Genomic DNA, 13335 nt, shown 5'->3' with positions numbered 1-13335 from the left:
TACCAGGAAATACGGATGTGAGCGCAGAGATGCACGAGCACAATGTGTCACATGTCCGCAAACTAATAAAGCCCAATCATCACCAGCAGCGAACAATTCCACTAACTATGTACCCATTGCTCACAAAGTGGACAAACGGGCAGGTTTAGGGGTGGGTAGGACAACTTGTTATACAGGCTGTAGTAGATGCCATAGAAGAAGAAGGAGAAGAAGAAGAAGAAGAAGAAGAAGAAAAAAGAAAGCATACGTTTCTGTCCACTGACCATCAGCAGCAGCAGCTCTGCCCGGCGGCTCTCACGCTGAGGCATGCAGGCTACTGTTCGTATCCTCGCTCGACCTACAGTCAAGTGTTCTTATCGGCTCCCTTTGCTGGACTGGCTGAGCCACTTCGGCCGTTGAAAAGGCATTTCGCTGAGCCCCGGACCCCAGCGAGTGTCTTTCCCCGTCCCCTCGTTTTAAAAAAGCCCCGTCCGCCCCTCAAATGCCCAATATTTGTCACGCTAATCAGCAGGCCGGATTAAAGATGTCCAATGACACCAACAGTTACGAACCCGCTCGTCCAGATGGCATGAGAACGACGCGCAGGCACGGACCGTGGATTCGGCCGAGTCCGGTCATTCGCCTCCGCCGCCCGTGGCTGCTCCACTAATCTCGACGGTTTTCGCCTCTAAAAGTCCGAGAGGGGGCGGGGGGAGGTGGGAATGCAGGGGGGTCTTCAAGGCTGTCCGTACCGAGTATCTCCGGTGTGGAGGGAGAGAGAGGGGGAAAGAGAGCGAGGGGCAGAAGGGTGCGCGGTGACGGCATGGGAGATGTAGTGCACGGTTATCCACGCCCAGGATTAGACGCTGGAGAGGCCGGGGAGGGGTGAGAACTACAGGTACCGGCATGCAATGCAGCACCCAGCCGCTCAAGTGGAATGGGGGGGGGGGTGAAGAGGGGGATCGCGAGCCACGGAGTGTAGCGTTGAGTTTAGTGAAAATGTTCATCGGGTTAACACGGAATAATGAACCGTGTTTTTAATACCAAATATCATAATGTCCCAGTGTGACAGTTTGGTCTCCGGTCCCTTTACGGCACAATAATGTCTTAGAATATAGGCAGTAACTATTTAACTGAAAAACAAAATATATTTTAATTACCTCAGGACAACAAGCCTCCCAGGCCCCAGACTGGCAAACGAGCTGAGAGTTGTGATTTCTACATGCTTGACTAAAAACATAATTTACTTACTTGTTTACAACCTTAGGGTAGGGACCCCATGTGAGGTCACCTGGAATAAAAAAATGGGGTCACCTGAAATGTATAGTAATTGGTTAAACAAAACAAAAACAAAAACAAAAAAGTAGGCAAAAACGGATTAAAAATATATTTAAAAAAATTAAAAAAAAATCACACACACAACACATCAAACTGGAAAAGCGCTCGGAGAGCACAGACCTCTGCCAAGCAGCTCAAGCTCAGCCAACATGCTACGGTCACGGTAAACTCAGGATTACCATGACTACCTGTCAACATTGAGCTGTGTTGCCATGACTTCCTGTAAAGCTGTTGACTCAGAAAACCTATAACATAATCACAAGTTCCTTGTCCAATTTTTCAATTTTCCTGAGATTTTCATCCATTTATAACTTTTCCAGTTATCTTGCTAACTGATGGACTGACTGTCTCACACTGCATTAGCTTAGCATTAGCATAGAATTCTGACATCATCAGATTATTAGGGATGTCCAGATACAACTTTTTTACTTGATATGATACCAATAATGCAGCCTTGCGTATCGGCCGAAACCTATATTGATCTGATATCACAAATCATACATACTTTTATTACTGATTTTGTAGTGTGGAATGTTACAAAAGGCTTGATCAAGTTAAACAATGTTTAACAGATGTTCCACAGTGTGGATGGGATATATACAGTATATATTTATATATAGGGAGCCAGAACATCACCAAAATGTAATCACCTGTTCCTTGTCCCATTCGTCAATTTTCCTGAAAATTTCATCCAAATCCGTTCATAACTTTTCAAGTTATCTTGCTGACAGATTGACAGATAAACAGAGTTTAAAACGTAACCTTACCGCTCTTTGCTTTGCTCCGCTTCTGCGCTTCGCCCTTGGCGGAGGTAATAACTGTATCCTAAACTTAAACTCTCTCAAAATGCAGTGTAAAAATATCTGAGGTGGCGCATTTGTCACTTTGTGCACTAATCCAGGCTAATCTGCCTTTATAACACAGTTCAATATAAATGATTAAAAACTAATTCTAGAAAAAAATGTTTCTGGGGTCGCTGGACATTTGTGATGTCATAATGGAGTCACGACCCAAAAAAAGGTTGGTAATTTCCATCTTATATGGTGACCAAAGTTCCTAGATTTGGATGTGTCAAAGGTCACATGACATTTAGTAATACATATACTATATATATATATTTGTTTCATCACCATATCAACATTAAAGCTTAGATGAATCTGAAGAAACTAAAAAGATTTGACCAATTTTAGTAGATGAACAGTGACCTAGAATATGAAGAGCCTTCATAGACATTACCTCACACATGTATTCTCTAAGGGTTCACTTAAGAAATGTATAACAATTTCTATGTTTAAGCCACCAGTGGTCTTTCCAGCTCGTGACTTAAATCTGAAAATTGGCAACTATCTGGGACCCAAAACATGACATTACTCTGGTTCTGAACTGTAATTATGTGTTTTGAGCTTCATTTATGTGTTTGACTGTAATGTATTTACTGTTGTTGTGGCCATTTCATAAAAACAATCTCTGTCACTGCTTCAGGATGGACAATAAAGTTTATCTTATCTTAACAACAATCTAATGTCTTTCTTTAAATGATTATGATCTTATTACATTCGGCATCTGAGCCAACAACATATTTTAGGAGCCACTTTTTTAGAATTAGAGAGAAAATAGACAAGGCTAAAATCACAGATATATACAACTTTAAGACCAATAATATTCAATGACAGAACCTGCATGTGGATTTGAGTATATTCAAAGTCTAACTTAAAAACTTCTAAATTAATAGTAAATCTGTCCTCTATAGAAAACACATCAAGAGTGTTTTGTTTTCTATGGTAACAATTCTGCAAAACTAATCTTCCTGTATGTAATATTGTTCACAGATAAGTGAATAACTGTAGCCATTTTCAACAGACTGGCCCCAAAGTTACACACCAACGGCAACTGAAGTGACTTGCAATGTTTTTCTCAAAGTCATTTCAACAGATAAAGCCTTGGTTTCAATCCAAAAAGCTCTTGATTATTAGACAACCTCTGTAGGATATGTAATCTAACATATCCAAATGCAATAATGCCTGTGTAATGCTTATCAATTTCTACTGCAGCCCAAATGCACCAGGAGGCTTCTCAAGTTTCTCTTAGGTTTCAATCAAATCTGCATGATCTGTAGTGTGAAACCGGCGACAGACACAAATGCATCTATAATAACCCTTTACACTGCGCGGTGCACAAAATGAACAAACGGCAGGGTCTGTCAATCACCTCTTGCAGCGCTGTGTGTCAAAATCACATTTCCTGATTATTTCAAAATGGGTCAGAAATGTGGAGAAGTTTGATTTCAAAGCATGTTTCACTGCATCAGCTGCAGATAAGTGCAATCCAAGGTTAACTGCACAAAATGTGGGATTTCTGCACACATTTTGAGTTATTAGCACAGTAGCCACTCAGCTGTCTGTGCAAAGTTCAATAGAGGAACACGATGACATCACAAAAACATATCCAGCTACAATGAATCCTTTTAATGAGTACAACAGCCTCTATCTGTTAATCTGTATAAACACATTCCAGTCAGAGTTGGGATAAATTAACCAAAACTCATATCTCAATATTTATTTTTTTTCAAAATGCTGATAAACGATAAAAATCGCAATATTTTCAACTCAATAAAGTCTTACCAGAAAGACTATTCTGGCTTAACTTTGCTGATGCAAAATCCCACACAGGCAAAACTCAGTACTCGCTATTTTTTTCCTCAGAATGGCAATATTTATACAATATAAAGCTTGATAATTTTCATTAAAATGAAGTCTGACCAGAAGGGTTTAAATTGGCTGTTGCAAAATGCCACACAGGCACATTTATGAACAAACAGCTGCACAATAAGTGCCACCTTTGGCTTTTTCTACTCTAAGGGACAGCACATGTGAGTGAGTTCTGCAGTGTGCCTTGTTTAGGGGAAGTTCTGGGTTAAGATGCACTCAGTAATCCATCCAATGTGCTTTTCATGCCGTTCTGAGCAGTAGTAAAAGCAGTGACTGAAAATGAGTATTTCAATATAAAATAAGCCAAAAAATAAAAACATTATTGTTAAAAGAGATAAATTGTCATTTTCTATATCGCCAAAATAGAAATCTCAATATATCTTGAATCTTGATATATTGTCCAGTCCTAATTCCAGTATTTAAATCACGTTTTTAGATGAATGAATGTGATGGACGAGGAAGTAGGGGGAAAAAAAATAACTATGAAGCACATACAGCATTTGTTTATGGGATTGGATCATTTACAGCACATGTGTAAAACTCAAGGCCCGGGGGCCAAATTCGGCCCTTTAGAGCGTCAAATTTGGTCTGCTCCAGAAAGTAAAATTCAGTTGTCGATATTACCTCAGTGCCTCCAAATATACAAAATCAACTAGAATCCACAATATTTGCATAGCAAAGTTCGAATTCTTATATCACATGACGGCAGCCAATTTTAATCTGAAATTGTTGAAAGAAATCTTATTTTTTTCCCCAAAATCTGCCAAAATTTACTCAAAATATTCAACAAAATTTCCCCAAAATGGATGAAATTTAAGTGAACATCCTGCTGGGACTGATACACTCACATACTTTATCCTTTATACCTGGAAGTGCAAACCTGCAGGGCACATTATTGTGGAATTTGCTCTTTTTCCACCTAAAATCTGTGGCCCACTTAAGATCAAACTGGTCCACATTTGGTCTCTGAACTAAAACGAGTTTGACACCCTTGGTTTAAATGATATGATCCACATCTGCAGCTCCCTGTCCCACACAAAGACAAAAGTGTCATTATGGTGTGTAAGGACTGGAGCACCCCCCCCCCCCCCCCCCAATGATAAACAACCAGAGGATATTTAGCTGTGCTCTGTAATCACATTTTGTTTTGGTAGTTAAGCAGCACAGGTACAGTAAATAGGCCACTTGCTGTCATACGTGGATCCAGGTCCAGGGTTTATTTACAGTTATATTATACAGTATATCCTTTCCTTAGGACTCGATCAAGACTTTACATCAGCGGGGACAGCCATACTTTCTACACCCACATACTGTACAATGTCTATAGTGCAACTCAGATGAATTTGTTTACAGCTCCGGGGGTGGAAGGGGTGGAAGGGGGGGGTCCGTGTCAGTCCCGGGAACCGCACAGAGGACACCGGTCCCGTTCATTCGCGGAAAGCAGCGACTACTTTGTGTGTGTGTGTGTGTGTGTGTGTCTCTAACGTACACAGTAGGATGTTATGGAGCAGGAAGACACTCGTTAACAGATGGTCCGAATGTGAAATTGGGAAAACGGAACAACAACACACACACACACACACACACACACACGCTGACCAGTCCAAAATACGGAGGGCGGGGAGAGACACTCACACCGTGTGGAGGTTTATCGCAGGAGTCTAAAGTGAGCAGCTGACACATCGCATTGTGTCTGAGTGGAACTGAACCGGAGACCTCCGGGACCGGCATTGACCGGTCCGGGTCCGCGAGCTCCACCTCAAACAGAGGGAGCAGTTTAACACCACATTAACTCTTTTAGTGATCATTTAGCGAGCTTTTGGTGAACATTAAGTGAGCTTTTAGTGCAGTCCGTGACACCGGGAGCAGGGATGATGTGGTACCGTCACATCCGACGGACGCCGTTCATTCCAGGCCTTTCTTCCTTTCGCTTTTTCTGTTTGTCCTCAAAGTGAGAACACATGGTAGTCATCTTTGTGTCGACCCGTGTATAAAGGCCGCCATGACTTTAGCCTGAACGTCAGTGAGGATGTCCCGTCTAAGTTCACCTGGTCAGTGTTGTATTATGTATCTAAATGTAGCTGTTGTGGGTGGAGGATGGGTGAGACGTGATGAAAACACTCGGGCCATCTGGGCTCAAGTGATGGATTATTTTTACAGTAAACCAAAGGAAGGCTGGCAGCCGATGGCAATCACACCAAGTCCGATGTTGGTGCTTTATTTTTTATTTTTTTTTTCCAGGTCGATGCGTGTGTGTGTGTGTGTTCCGGTGCATCGCCAACATGCTGCTGCTGCTGCACATGTGTGTGTGAATATAAAAGCCATCACCATCCAGGGTTGGTTTACAGCACACTCACGGATATGTCACATCCACACACACACAAGTTGGGCTGTCCGTGCATGTGACCTGATCCTGCACAATGCCGTGGGATGGCTGCGAAATGACTGCTCAGTGTGGCTCCCGCAAGACCCAGAGCACAGAGCCCGTGAAGGCAAATATCCAGGTCAAAGTTTGGTGGAGTTACACTCGCCCTCAACGACATTGTGCAATGCCCCCTCTTAATGCCCCCGCTCGCCCGTAACGCCTTTGTTATTAGTAATCGCATGGCAGTGCAGCGTCTTACCTTGCGCTCCGTGCGGTCTGCGGACACCGAAGCTCGACGCGGAGCAACAAGCTATTGTTGTGGTCGCAGAGCTCCGGTCCGGGGGCCGCCGACCAGCTTTTTTTTCAGGCACAATGACTACAGTGTGCCATTTCAGCTTGTCCTCTCGATCTCCCCTCACACAGCCAGCTTTTGGTCTGCAGCAGCTGGAGATGAAAATCGCGCACCCTGGGTCCTAGCGCCGGGTAAAGCCCTACAGGTGAATAACAGGCAGGCTGCAGCTCGCTGGGCTTCAATCTTTAATTGCGGGACAGGCTTTTCTACTCACATCAGTCACGTGACCGGCCAATGGCGGACTTTGTGTTTTTTTGGGGCTAACACACTTATGAAGATTTGAACAATGCCACGTGAAAAGGTAACGCATACACTTTGAGCAAGTTTTGTCCAACAACATCACAGTAATTCATCCAAACAAAAAGTGTTTTTTTTTTTTTTGGGGAACAACCAGCACCAAAATTGAATTACGTAAAAAAATAATTTAGGATCAAATTTAATATCTGAAGCAGATTAGGGCAAATTTTGGCCAAATGAAGAATAAAGTCAAAATTTCGACTTTATTCTTGATTTGCCGAAACATTTCTCTGATTGAAGTTGAAATTTCGAGAATAAAGTGGAAATATAATGTTGAGATTAAAGTCGTGAAGACAAGATTAAAGTAGAAATTAGGAAAATATACCTAAAATACAATGTTTTACAACTTTTATCACAATATTGTCTTCATCTGTTGCAGTGAAGGGCAATTTCCATCACAGCGGGTGACACAAAAAGTGTCTGATCTGAGGGCCAGATTTTAAACATTCATATTATTTAGAATAATGTCCAATCCGTGCTTTAACACAGGGGAGAACAAAAGGTTTTGTCTTGAAGTGTGTTACTTTTTCATATTCTATTGTGAGTTTTTAGTCATTTTGTGCACTTATGGAGTCATTTTGTGTAATTTTCTTGTCATTTCGGGAATTTAAATTGTCATTTTGTATCAATCGAGTCATTATGTGTGTTTTAGTTGTTACTTTGTGTGTTCTTCTTGTCATTTTGTGTGTATCTCTGTCATTTTGTGTAATTTTGCGGGTCTTTCGAGTGATTTTGTGTCTGTGTTGTTGTTTTGAGTGTTTTTGTTTTTGGCATTTTGTCTAATTAAGTGGTTGTTTTGTGTGTCTGTTGTCATTTTATGTGTTTCATCAGTCATTACGTGTGTTTTGAGAACATTTCTGAGTGTTTGGTTTGACCTTATATACTTTAGTTAAAATGTAATGCATTTTGCTGTTGTTTTTGTTTGTTTTTTGAGATTTTTTTTTTTTTTGATGGGGGGGGGTTAGGGTTATTACTTATAAATTCTTGAGACACAATTTTTGAGGATTTGTTTTTGGGGCCACACACATTTAAATGTGTGAACAAACATTTGTGCGAGCAAAATGATCTTTAATTTGTTGATCTATGATGCTTGTCACTATGGATTTATCTGATTAAAAAATCTTTATTTTATGCAACTGATCATTCAAAAAGAAATGATGGCACCTTGAATTTGTATGCTAAGTTATACATTGATACTGTGGTGCTCTTAGATATTTGTTCTACTTTATACAGTTCTGGGTGTCCTACAGAAACAAAATCTACCACAGCGTTTGTGTAGCTTTTATTCATGGAGCCGGTATATGAGTCTGTTGTATTGGAGCCAGGATCTATGAGATGATGAGTTCTGACCTGTGTTCACAGTGTGTGACAATATCTCACATTTAAACAGATGCAGTTGTCATCTTTACTTTATATTCTTTAAGGCACTTCACTTTATGAAACCTTGGAATCTGGAGTCAAAATAGATGAACATTTATAAAACAATAGAAGTGTCCAGGTTTGAGAAAATGGCTCATTTTTTAAAGTGTTTTGAGAGAAAATACAGCCCAACCCTGACCGTTGAAGGCACAAGGCACTAGGGGTGGGACTTTTACAAAGTTCACGTTAGGATATACAGTTCGATACAGGTATTACATTTTAGAATCCCCAAAAAAATTGTAGTTTGAAAAATAATCATGCCTTTATTTAACTTTTTAACTTAAACTCTGGGCATTCTTACATACTTACTCTGGGTATAACCTTTTCAACTCAATAGGAATATAAAAAAATAAGCTAAACAATAACATAAATAAGACAAATTTTTCCAATTTAAATTGCAAAAAGTAGAAATAGAACGCAAAAACAAGGCTGTGTTCGAAATCACATACTGACGTACTAATCATACTAAGTCTGACGACAAAATAAGTATGTAGTACGTTCAACTTAGATAGTATGGAAAGATTGAGTACGCGATATATACTATATCGGGACATTTTTTAAGTATGCACGGTAGGCACATTAGTCATACTCAGCCCCCCATGATGCATTGCAAGTGGAACGTAAAATCATCCTGGGATCGTCTTCAAGCTAAAAATCAAACATCCCCTTTTCAAAACAAAAGCAACTCTTCTTGTCTTCCATTTGTTTTTAATGCTTTGGTAAATAGGGCTCTTGTTTTGAAGTTAACAGGAAGTTTTAGTCACTAGCACAATGACGGGTCTCCGAAAATCTCCAAAATGTCGGCATGAAATGTGTTTCCGCGAGTTTTATGGATCAAATGACCACATGTTGATATTCTACTTGGTCACTTTCTCACTTAAAATGCTTTCAGAACTTTCGAAGATGGCGAATCAACAGAGATACAGTATTTTGCCTCAGTGTGCTTCAGCTCTTTGTCGTTGTAGGTTCGAAATGCATCTTGAGAAACTTGGAAATATACTTCAGTGGGAATGGTCATCATCCTAATCATACTAATAGTATAACATAGACAGTATATATTCATTAAGTTTGTAGTGTGTAGTACATTAGTATGTGATTACGAACATAGCCAGAGACTAACAATTGATGTCATGATATTCTTTCAAAAAATATTCCTATCTGTGCATGAACTTTGTACAACAAGTTTTTTTAAAACATCGAACTAGAACAGTCTACACACCCCATGTTTTTTTTTCAGCAATATTGAGCATGTCTACATTTTCTGACAGCGATTGAGACCATTGACTATGTGTCCTGCACCTGAAAAGACACACTCACTTGGGACGGATGTAGCTTCACTTTCATTGCCCTGTTGTCCACTTTTGATGCTGATGTGGTTGAACAGATTCTGGTACAATTAACGTGGATGAACGGTGTATTATGACATGTTTTATGAGTATCAGAACCAGCACGATCTTATTCAGCAATTTGAGCTACAGTAGCTTGCTGTCCTCTCTGCTCATGTATATTAATGAGCATTGTTGTCCGTTCAGCCAGATAATCAATGCAGAACACGGAACATCTTACTTGCCTTGCATTAATCCCATTTAGTGACGTAATCTCTTATAAATGACAGTATAGACCAGACATGGGCCACTGGGGGCTCAGGAGCCACATGCAGCCCTCAGTCTATTTATGTGTGGGCCCCCATATAGCAAATCCTCACAAAATTGTAATTCAAGAAGTTAGAAGGAATATGACGGCCAACATAAAACACAAAGTAACTCCAAACACACACAAAATGGCAGCGAAATGCACCAAAATTAAACAAATTAATTACAAAAAAATATTCCAAAAATACACTGAATCAGTGATTCTCAACTGGTGGGTCAGGATTCAAAAGTGGGTTGCAGACCTGTACTGGGTGGGTCGTGGACAGCTGGTCAAAAATGTAGGGTGGACTTGTTTTTTTTTTTATTTTGGAAGAAACTTTTCCTTTGTCAGGCATGCTGTGAAATGCATGTTGCACAGGAAAATATATAGATTTATGATTTAAAAAAGACTAAATATGTGTACATTCATTTTAAGAACAAAATTTGGTTTGTTGAATTCTAAAAAGAAGTGGGTTGCGTTTTAATGACCTTGGCAAAATGTGGGTCCCAGGGAGGATGAGACCAGTTCAGAGCCCCTGCACTAAATTACTTATAAAACAAATGAAATGACAAGAAAGACTATCCATAAAAGACACACAAAACAAACACTTGAACAACACGTGCAAAATGAATCCCAAAGACACTCAAAATACCAATAAAATTACACAAAATGACAAAGAAATTCAGAAAATGATAAAATGAACAAGTTAATAACAAAACACCCAATGTCTTGAAAAACACAAAATGACAAACAAAAATCCCAAATTGACAGAAAAACACACAAATTGATGTATCAACTCACAAAACCCTCTGTGTTAATGCTCAGATTAATCATCTCTCTAATCTCTCTAATAAATCAAGGAAATTCTGTGTGCGTGTGTGCGTGTGTGTGGAGTGAATATCTCACTGTTCGAGCTCAAACTTTTTTAAAAACTTGCTCACAGGCCTAGTGTGTACATCCATTATTTTGGACTTATTTGGTGATTACGTTTCAAAACGTTTATTTTTATTTTATTTTTGAAATCACAGCGGAATCAACACAGGTTACACCGGACGGAGGGTTAGACCGGTGTCATGTACTGATTTCACTTTGTACTGAGATTGTATATGTGCATATATGAGCATGCGCACTACTGAAAAATGAATTTATGCAACAAAAAAAAAAACAGTTCAATTTTTTTTTTTTTCCAAAGTGAACGTACACGTGTTGTATTTCTTTATCGGATTATGTTAGGGTTATAATCTCAGTGTGGAGGTAAATTCAGTACGTTAGATGGGGGTGGGGGGGGGCATCTGAGCAGCTGCACTCACACTGATAAACTAGCAAAACTCTTAAGTCTCACGCATTTCAACCTGATGTGAGTCACTGAGTGTGTGCATGTGCGCGGCTGATATGCGTGCGTTTGTGTGAGAGTGAGCCCACGACACACACGGGTTCATGTGCTTTTACTACGCAAAGAGGAAATGTTTTAACAGCATTTTAACACCTACAATAAACGGTACTAACCATAATGACGCACACACACACACACACACACACACACACACACACACACACACACACACACACACACACACACACACACCATGTTTCCTCTGGAAGTATTAAGTTACATCTGTTTGTGTATTAATTACTAACTGTTAAATGCTGAATTGTTTTATTTGTATGAATTTAAGTGTCTTTTTTCAGATTCTACCTAAACCGCAGCATCGGTGCAAACTTTATTCATCAATTTACCATGTGCATCACAGAGAAATCGTACACGCTATTTTACTTTGCACCCGCAAAATTACCTTTTTATAACACTACAGAATATGTACGCCTCTTTGTACATCCAACCTTCAAACACATTTGGCCCTAAGTGACAGCTTAGTGACTACTGAAGCTCCCACTATATGAATACATACTTCAAATGGGCACTGTACTAGTTATTGTAAATTCTGACATGAATATTGATAATGTGGCCCTCGGATCAGACAAATACATTTTTGTGAAAGAAGTAGAAGTTTTTTTTATGTCTGGCATTTATACATTGTCATATTGCCCCTCTACAAAGTCATAATTAGCCAGAATAAAAGTTGCTCTGAAACAGTGACGATGGGAAGTATTATTTTAAAACTTTTAGTGTGAAGGAAACGTTGATGCAGACTTCCTCATCTCAGTGGAGTTCAGATGTAACTTCATGGCAGTTTATCTAGCGTGACCTGTTTAGACAGCACGGATAGGACGGACTACGAAGCAGCATCCGTTACTATTAATATTACACAGCGGTTGGACAAATGATTCACATTTACTTAGGGTTTGTTATTGTGAATTGACCAATAATTGATGCAGACTAAGGTTTTTCTCCGCTGCAGACGAGAGGGATTATCATATCATCTCTGCGTGTGTGTGTGTGTCTAGTGTAAATTCACTCAGCGGAAAAATCCAAGGGAGACGACGACATGGACAGACATGTCTCCCAACAAAACCCCAGCAGCTAAGCTTAGCGATGCACGTCATAGTTTATAATAAATGTCCGAGCGGGATGACCTACCGTTGGAAGCTGCAGAGCCTCGGAATCCGCTGCGTTCTGTTGACAAAGGCCACACGAATGTTACTTCTCACACCAACTGTACTACACTGTTATATCTCCATGTATTACCGATGTAGTGGATAGCAGGTTCCATAGTGTAGCGGTTATCACGTCTGCTTTACACGCAGAAGGTCCTGGGTTCGAGCCCCAGTGGAACCATTACTTTTCATTTCACTTTTCAAGGAAACCTTGTCTTTATAATAGTTTCTACCACTTAGTAAGAATTACAGAAGATGTTTATAAAATCTATGAGTAGCGATTGGTCCATAGCATTAAAATAGATAGTATAATGCCAATAGTCCAATACGATAATAATAATAATAACATATTTTATCGAAGAGCGCCTTTATCTGCACTCAAGGACACTTTACAGAGTGATTAAAAATAAAAATGATAAGATAATAAAAAAAAAACACACACACACAAAGAAGTAATACAATAAAGTAAAATGAGTCAAGAATTGAATGACACTTTTATGACAAATGTTGTACTGTGGAATGTTTGTGTGAAAAAGAGATCAGAGGGGTATTCCATAAAGGAGGGTTAACAAACTCTGAGTCTATCCATAAATTCTGGATCAACATACCCAGCGATGGGAAACTCTCGGTATCGTATTCCATTACAGCTGGTATGAAGTGGGTTAATCAACCCTGAGTATGTAAACCTTGGG

The 13335-nt window shown here is 39.7% G+C and overlaps 1 protein-coding gene and 1 non-coding gene across 12 annotated transcripts in view; one reads left to right on the top strand and one right to left on the bottom strand.

The window, feature by feature from the left end:
• bcorl1 (BCL6 corepressor-like 1) overlaps positions 1 to 12729 on the bottom strand; it is a 30117-nt gene extending 17388 nt beyond the window's left edge. For 3 of the 11 annotated variants that reach the window (XM_028460128.1, XM_028460131.1, XM_028460139.1), the window contains exon 1: positions 264 to 819. The gene's annotated coding sequence lies outside the window, so the exon portion shown is untranslated. Of the gene's footprint in view, positions 1 to 247; positions 821 to 1230; positions 1251 to 6649; positions 6840 to 12626 lie in introns of those variants that run through there. The other 8 variants (XM_028460129.1, XM_028460137.1, XM_028460133.1 and 5 more) reach the window with 7 other exon arrangements.
• Positions 12730 to 12751: 22 nt separating this feature from the next.
• trnav-uac (transfer RNA valine (anticodon UAC)) lies at positions 12752 to 12824 on the top strand. Its single transcript has one exon. It is a non-coding gene; the product is annotated as a tRNA-Val (tRNA).
• Positions 12825 to 13335: the final 511 nt, after the last annotated feature.

The sequence above is a fragment of the Gouania willdenowi genome, chromosome 10, assembly GCF_900634775.1.
Source record: "Gouania willdenowi chromosome 10, fGouWil2.1, whole genome shotgun sequence".
Classification (NCBI taxonomy): Eukaryota; Metazoa; Chordata; class Actinopteri; order Blenniiformes; family Gobiesocidae; genus Gouania; species Gouania willdenowi.
Note: the sequence above shows the minus strand (reverse complement) of the source record. Positions and strands in the feature narration are given on the sequence as shown.